We start from the raw sequence: 7891 nt of genomic DNA on the forward strand, positions 1-7891 counted from the left end.
AAATTGAAGCCAAATAAAAACACTGCTTGCTAGGCCTGGGCCCATAAACAGTATTGGAATTGCAGAACTAGGGCTCCGTGCTTGGAGTGGTAGCCAAGCCAGCCTAGGCTCTGCTGTTGTAACAAATTAACCCTGAAATCTCAGTGGCTTAACACCACAAGGTTTTGTTTCTTGCTTACCTTATAGGCCCAGTGAGGGCTGGTGTTGAGGGAGCCTGGCTTCATGTAGTCACTCAGGGATCCGGCTGTTTGGAGGCTCTGGCATCTTGTGGCTGTACCATCTGGACCATGAGACCTCCAAGGTTGCATGGGAGGGGGAGTGAACTGAATATGGCTTCCCACCCCCATAAATTCATGTCCACCTGGAACCTAAGAGTGTGACCTGATTTGGAAATAGGTCTTTGCAGATATAATTACTTGAGATGAAATCATACTGGATTTAGAGTGGGTCCTAGATCCAAAAACTAGTGACTTTGGAAGAGAAAGGAGGAGATCTAGACACAGAGACACACAGAGGGAAGGTGACCAAGCGAAGACAGGAAGAGATTGAAGTGATGTGATGGCAGGGTGATGAAGCCGGAGATGCCAGGAATAGGAAGAGGCAGGGAGAGAATCTCCCCTAGGGCCTCTGGAGGGGAGGTGGCCCTACTGACGCCAGGTTTTAGATTTGTTGTACCCATAAAAGTGGGAGAACACATTTCTGTCATTTTAAGTCGTTGAGTTTGTTGTCATGGCTATAGCAGCTAGTATGGGAGATCCGTACTGTGATGTTTTTAAGGCCAGGCCTGGGAGTGACTCACATCCCTGTTTTGCTGTATTGACCAGAACTCAAACTAACTATAAGGGAGAATGCCAGATGTTACCATCTGTGTGTGTAGGAGAAGCAGAGTGAAACAGGATTTAGTGAGCACGTGCTCATACTCGTACTTTGGGTATAGTACTGGGAGTAAGGGATGGAAAACCTGGAATAGAGATCTACCTGCAGATAGAGATGCTTTCAGGAGCCATCAGGGAGACCACAGGGTCACTGCAGGTCAAAGCAGGACAGCAATAGGCTGGCATCAGCAAGCTGGAGGACTGTCTGTGGAGGTGAAAGTGGGCTATCCATAGTTGACATCACAGCCCATAGAAATGAAAGAGCAGGGTCAAGCAGAGAAGCAGGAACCCACCCCAACAGATTGGGGATGAACTGCACGTTCTGAGGCCAAAGAAGAAGGCATAGGTACGAGGGCCAGTGGGGCCACATTGCCCCTCATCGGACAGCTGCTCAGAGGTTGCTTGAGAGCAGGCGAGTCTCCCTGGCTCCCCTTCCTGGGAGAGCATTAGGATAGTCTTGCTCATCTCTGTCACTAGCCAGCAAATGTGGTGTCCAGCCTTTCATCAGGGGTGTGTTTTAAACCACGGGCTGTATGACAGCAGTTTCAAGCTCAAACTTGCCATTGCCTAAAAGAATAAGTCTTAACTCTTTAGTATGACTGGAACCTCCCCTGATCCCTGCAGAGCATGGTGATCTCTCTCGAGCCTCCATGCCTTTGCACCTGGCATCCTCTTTCTCTGAAGTGACCCACTCTTTCTTTTCCACTTTGTGAGGACTTGCCTTGATATCACTGTAGCGGAATCTTCCCTGACTGCCCCAGGTAGTCATCCTTTCCTCGTTGGCCGCCTCTTTGGCCTATGTATTTAACTTATATGGTGCAGCAATACTGAAATCATTTATTTGTCTGTTTGCTCTACTTAACTGAATTTTACATTTTTCATTCACCTCCTTGTCCAGGTGCCTGGCTCATCATAACCTCCAATACATTTTGTCACAGAAGAAACACCATTTTTACCAGGTACTCCTTTCAGACAGCTGCAGAAACAACCACAAGTAGTTCTCAGGAATGGAGATAACATGATGATCATTGATTATTTAATTGGTTATTGATTTATTATTCACTATGAGAAATAGACATGGGAGAGATAAATAAGGAAAAAGATCAAAATGGGTTAGAGTATACCATTTGTGGAGAACAACAATAACAACACCAAACATTCCTGTATTGATTTAAGATTTATAAAGTGCTTTAATGTGAAATTATCTTATTTGTTCTCATTGTAATGCAGTGAGGGAAGCAGGGCTATAACTTTAAATCTTTTTGCTGATACCCCTCATGGACGATTCGATTTATATACCAACCAGTGAGCAAAGAGGAGAAGAGGAGAAGAAAGGAGGAAAAAAGAGGTTTAGGTAAGAGAAAGTTGCTTTATTTAATTTTTCTATCTTTAATACTCACAACTAATTCTGTGAGGTCAATTTCGCCACCCCCATTTTGCAGATGAGGTCTGCAAAATGCAGAGGGTTGAGGTGGTAAAGTAACTTGTTTCAAATGCCCCAGCTGATGATGGTTGAGATTGGATTCACACTCAGGTTTTCTCTCTCTCTGAAGCCCTGGTCACCTGTTTGGCCCTGGCGTGATGGGGAGAAGGTTCTGGCTGTCTTGGCTATCTCCTGCCTCTCCCTCTCGGGGTAACATGTTTGAGGATCACAGCTACAGCTTTTCGGATACCCTTTCCCTTGTGAAGCATGTGAGACCCAACATTGCATCTCGGCAAGATTTAAAAGGAATTGTTGATGACATGCTGAAGTATTTTCATTTTGTTCCCGAAAATGATTAATCTTGAGGCTTTGTGAAGGCCTTTGTCACAAATAGCCTTCCTTAATCCATAATTTTCCCACTTCCCTTTAAGGTAACATTTTGCATTTAAGAAATAAAAACAAGCAAAATAATCCTGCTGTGAGAATATGAATGCAGTGTTTGTGTGTGTGTGATGCTGACCAAGGTCTAAATTCACCTGAAATGAATTAGAAAAAACACGTTTTTAAAATAAGCACAGTTTGTCTTTTTTGCTCACTCTTCCTATTTGTCAATCCTGCCTCTTCCTTTTATTATTATTGTTTCTTCTTTCTCTTTGGCAGATGGGATGGAATTTTTCTGTTTTGTTTTTTACGGGTGATTTTTCACGGGATTCTTCCACTTTATATTTAGTCACTTAACATCCCATGAAGCAGAAAGCAGGCCGGTACTTTCAGCCCGAGGTTGGCTGGGTTGCTGTGATTCAGGATGGAGAGACATTTTTCCCTCGGACTGGGAACAGCATGTTCTGAGCTCCTTTTGACTTCTAGTCCTTGGTGCTCCTGCAGTTCTAAGTAGGGTCAACATAAAGCTAGGCACTTGTGAGAAGGAGACTGGGGCGAAACTGCAAGCAGATGCCCTTTGCTGACTGTTGAAGAAAGAGGATCTGGCTGAGAGACCCACAACTTTCACTAGTTGAGAACCTTTAGCCAGTGCCTGCGTGCATGTGTTTCAGTTTTATTCTTTTTCCCTTGCCCCCAGAGCCGTGGAGTACCTGCTGTTGCTCTCATGCCTCTTGCCAACAGTGGCATCTGCTCAGTGTAGCCATCAAGAATTTGAATGTCAATATCTTTGCCTTGAAATGAATGGAAAAGTATTTGTCACTCAGCGGCAATCATTCTTCAAATAAAAGGTTAGCCAGACAGGGCCCTTAATCAAAGAGTCGGTCTTTTCTGTCAGCAGTGCCTTTTAAATAGCGATGATGAAGGCTGGCTGTCAGGGTAGGACTTGATGAGCGAGATGATTGATCTGCATAAATCATTTTCTTTTAACATTGTCAGTGAAGAGTAAATTGGTGGGACATTTTGGGTATTAGCTGTGTTGAAATTAATATGCAGTATCCTAGGTGTGTCCTCGATCACATAGTCCTCATAAAAGAAGATAGAAATTAAAAGGAGGCTTTTAGGCGTGCATTGTTCTAACGAGAAAGTTGCACCATTCTTACTGCTGTGGTCATCATCTTGCATGCTAAATTCGGAAGTTGAGTGTGTAGCACATTTTACAAGCTCCAAAAGGAATCTAGTTGATTTGGGAATTAGCTAGAGTCAGTAGCATTTAACAACCAGTAAATCTGTAAAGACTTACTGCTCAGAGGCAAAAAAAAAAAAAAAAAAAAAAAAAAAAAATCTGAGAATGGTTTCTGGTTTTACAGGATAGGGTATCTCCTGCCTAGCATGCTGTTGTAGAAATAGCCTCAGGTTTAGATTAGGCTTTAGCTTGAATCCACCTGCCATCCCTCCAAAGTGAGTCTCCTTGACCATGATGTAAGTATTAACCTTTTTGAGTCTGTTTCTTTGTCTCTAAAAATGGGATATCATTAGTTACCTTGGGTGGGTTTGCTTTTGGTATTAAACAGCAATCTAGGTGAGAACACCAGGCACATTGCCTGGTACGTGGTGAGCAACTGCTCAATAAATGTTCATCTCCTCCCTTTCTTTCAGTCAAGTGAAATGCCCCAAACCAGCCAAGATGTCAAGATTAAGGAAATCCCCTCATGGTCAAAATAAACAATACATTGCCTGGTTTGGGTCACTTCTGTATTTGCTAGAATATCTTATGGCCATGTTTGTGTCAAAAACATATTTCAGTGGGCAGAAGAAATACCTAATTGCTAAATACCGAAAATAGGGAATGAGGTGGAAGGAATGAGAGAAAAATATGGCCAAGGACGCTTGGTTTTTCTTACCATTACATTCTAGATGATGTGTCTGGGTTCATATTATTAAACCCTGGAGTGAACAAGTGAAACCGATGCAATATCATGTTGGGATTAAAAGGAGGACTGGCGGAGCCAGATGACTCCGTTCAGACCCCAGGTCTTCCACTTAATTGCTATGTGACTGCAGGTAAGAGAGCTAATTGCCTCCTCAGCTTCAGTTTCCTCACCTATAAAATGGGGATAGTAATAGTAGTTATCTCACAGTGTTGTTAGGATGATTGAGTTAGTATATAGAAAACAAAGCATGTAAAAGAGTACCTGGTATGTACATGTTGACTATGATTACTATAAATGATCAGCTGGTTAAGAAAGGTAAATAATGCTCATTCAAGTGGGTCAAAAGTATCAAAGGAAGAAACATGTAGATATAGAAATGCATGAAAATGGTATCCTGGAGTGAAATACTTGTTTCGTTTTGAAGGAACTTGCCTGCTGGGGGAATTTGAGCTAGGATGATTCTAAAAGCATCCGTATTGTAGCAAATAGGTTTTGTAGGGTCTTCTGGTAAATAGTCTTTACTTTCTGTGCTGAATGCAAAGGTTAAAGGAACAGTCTTCCCTAGCCAGATTCTCCATGTGCCTTCTGTAACGGTAAAGTCCATTTCGATCTCTGTTTGTGGGTGCATGGCATGGACACGCAACAGCCTCTGTAACATGAGCATGGCATGCAACCATGTGAATTCCTGGAGATTACTGGATATTTGCATTCTCTCCATTCTTAGAGATTTGCATTTGTTTTCCTCAACTTGCTTTTAGCTCAGCTAATTGCTTGTATGTAAGCTTTGTGTTCCTCTTTTTTCCCTGTCTTCTGAATTTATTCTATTTGGAGCTTTTGGTCTCCTTCTGCATAATGAGAGGAGTTGGCAGAAGACAATTCCAGATAAACCTTCACCAAAACTAATGATTCTGTGGAAGTCCTTGAAGGGGTCGGGAGGCAGCAAAGCTCTCTCTATTCCCAGGTGGGCCCAGGGTGGAGATGTAAGACCTCGCCAACCTTCACCATGTGGTATGCTACACTGAACACTGAGCATGGTCACTAGGCTGTTTTTGAGAAGAGATTGTGAGCTGTCCTCTTCCCGGGGCATGATGGCTATATTTGAGATTTTCTAGAAAACATTCTCTGCCACTCTGGCTTGCAATGCTCTTGGGCTGCAGGGGTTGTAAAATTGTGCTATTAGATTTCGTTCCCGATTCCCTCCTTATTAAAGCATAGCCTATGTTATCTAACTGGCTACTTAATGGAGTCCACATTGGGTGTGATATTCTGTTCAAGATTAATTTCAGGTAATGAAGATCTGAAACAAGGTGTTTAAGAGCCCCACTAATGTTTCATTTACAGCAATCTATCAAAACGATAGATATTTAGCTTTCTTTATTGGATATGAAACATTAACTTAAAGCCAGAGCTGCTTTCTGTTTTAAATACCCCTGCCTTTGATTTTATCAAACATCGTGAAAAATCTGCTACCACCTCCCAGAGAACTCATGTCATGGACTTAGCCTTACGTTACAATTCACTGGCTCCTTGGACAACTGACCGACCCTAGCTTGGACCCTGCTTGGGCCTTTTCATATAATGAGTAGAATTCACAAACAAATATTTATCGAGTACATGCTGTGTTCAAGGCACACTAGACATTGTGATGGGGGCACACAGTGGACTCAATCTCATTGCATGTGAAATGCTAGAAAAGAGACATCTTAGCCCAAGGGGCAGCCTTGTTACTCCCAAGTCAGTTATCACTTTTTTCAGTTATGAGCAATTGATGCCTAGAAAAATCTGGGCTGCTTCTCCTCAGAACAACTTCCCATTTTGGGCAGTATGAAAAGCATGGGTTTCCATCAATTCCATTGAGTAGGTGGAGTCCGTTGCTCAGCCTTTAGGGGCTCACCATTGTCCAGGAGCCAACAGTTGGGTATTTGAGGCTCCAGAACAAGGGTTCAGGCACCTAACTGGTATCTAGCTAATATTTATTGATGCATTTTTCAGTGAAAAATGAGCAATCTCCACTTTTCTTTTTCAAGATTAGTACTCATGACTGTCCAATATTATCCTTTCCCCTCTCTAGTTTTCTTTTCTTCACTATTTTTATTGTTCGTTGGGAATATGCTGGTTTAGGACCAATTGTGTGCCATTTTCCTATATGGTATATATTCTTTCTGATTTTTTTTTTCTGACCCAAATGATGTCTATTCTCCAGGGCCTGGCCAAAGACTTATGTCTTCCTGACCATATTCTCTGTGCAGTTTTTCTTCTTTTCCAGGAAGAATTTTGCTTTTCTTCTCTGAATTCATAAACATTAAGGTTTGAATATACATCCAATGCTTGAACATAGATGGTGGTTCTCTAGAACCATATTTTTATCTATGTGTAATTCATTTTCCTTTTAAGTTACAGCATCTTTAAGAATAGGGACCTATGGTTAATATCTCTTCCATAGTACACACCCTACTTTTGGGCACACAGGATGTACTAAAAGCCTGGTGACTTAACCTGGTCTACAAGGATGACTCCTAAATGGACTTGGCAGTTATTTTGTGTAAGAAAAGGCAGAAGAATCACACAATTGATTTTACAGTGTGTCACTCTCAGTGTAGTGTTTATGACCACCTTGGGGAATGTGACCATGAAGCCCCCATTAGATTTGTCTGTGCTGTCCCCAAGGACTTCACCACCAGGTTGCTGTTTGCAGCTCTCTCTGATAGTACATAGTACATCTGATAGTACAGCTTTGAGTGTCTCCATCTTTTCTGGCTCTTCCCCATGCTTGGTGGTGGTTTGATATTCTGTTTTGTATTTCTTTGCCATCGTCTCTGGGGTCCCCTTAATTGGGACACCTTAATCACGGAGCCCCTTCTGCCTGGGTGGGGGGCTGGAGTTCTGCTGCTTTCCCTCCCTGTTGTCAGGTTTCCTGGGTGTTCCCTGGGTTGGAGACGTCAGCATGGCGGCACATCCTGTGCTCTCTGCATTACCTATAGGATGTTTCACCGAAGGCTTATCTCAGGAGGCGCCTGAATCTTATTTGGACAGAAATCTTTTTGGCAATTGGTGAACTTGGTTGGATTCCAGTCTGTCCCTTTCATTGTCAGGACTTACCGTGGTGTTGATTTGTGTGTCAGACCTGTCATTTCTCTTAGTTTCCCCCAGATCCCCCACCGTCATGACTTGTGGATACTGTTGCCAAAATCAAGGGCCCAACCCCTTGACCCTCTTTGCCTTTTAAATTTTGTAAATAATACTGTAATAAAACATTTTTATTATAACAGATACAAGTAATA

At 42.5% G+C, this 7891-nt stretch overlaps 1 protein-coding gene across 5 annotated transcripts in view; it reads left to right on the plus strand.

Moving 5' to 3' along the window:
- Window positions 1-7891, plus strand: part of LRMDA (leucine rich melanocyte differentiation associated) — a 1109623-nt gene that overhangs the window by 343806 nt on the left and 757926 nt on the right. The gene's annotated exons all lie outside the window — the stretch shown is intronic.

The sequence above is a fragment of the Sapajus apella genome, unplaced genomic scaffold, assembly GCF_009761245.1.
Source record: "Sapajus apella isolate SASKATOON/1434 unplaced genomic scaffold, GSC_monkey_1.0 scaffold94, whole genome shotgun sequence".
Taxonomy (NCBI): domain Eukaryota; kingdom Metazoa; phylum Chordata; class Mammalia; order Primates; family Cebidae; genus Sapajus; species Sapajus apella.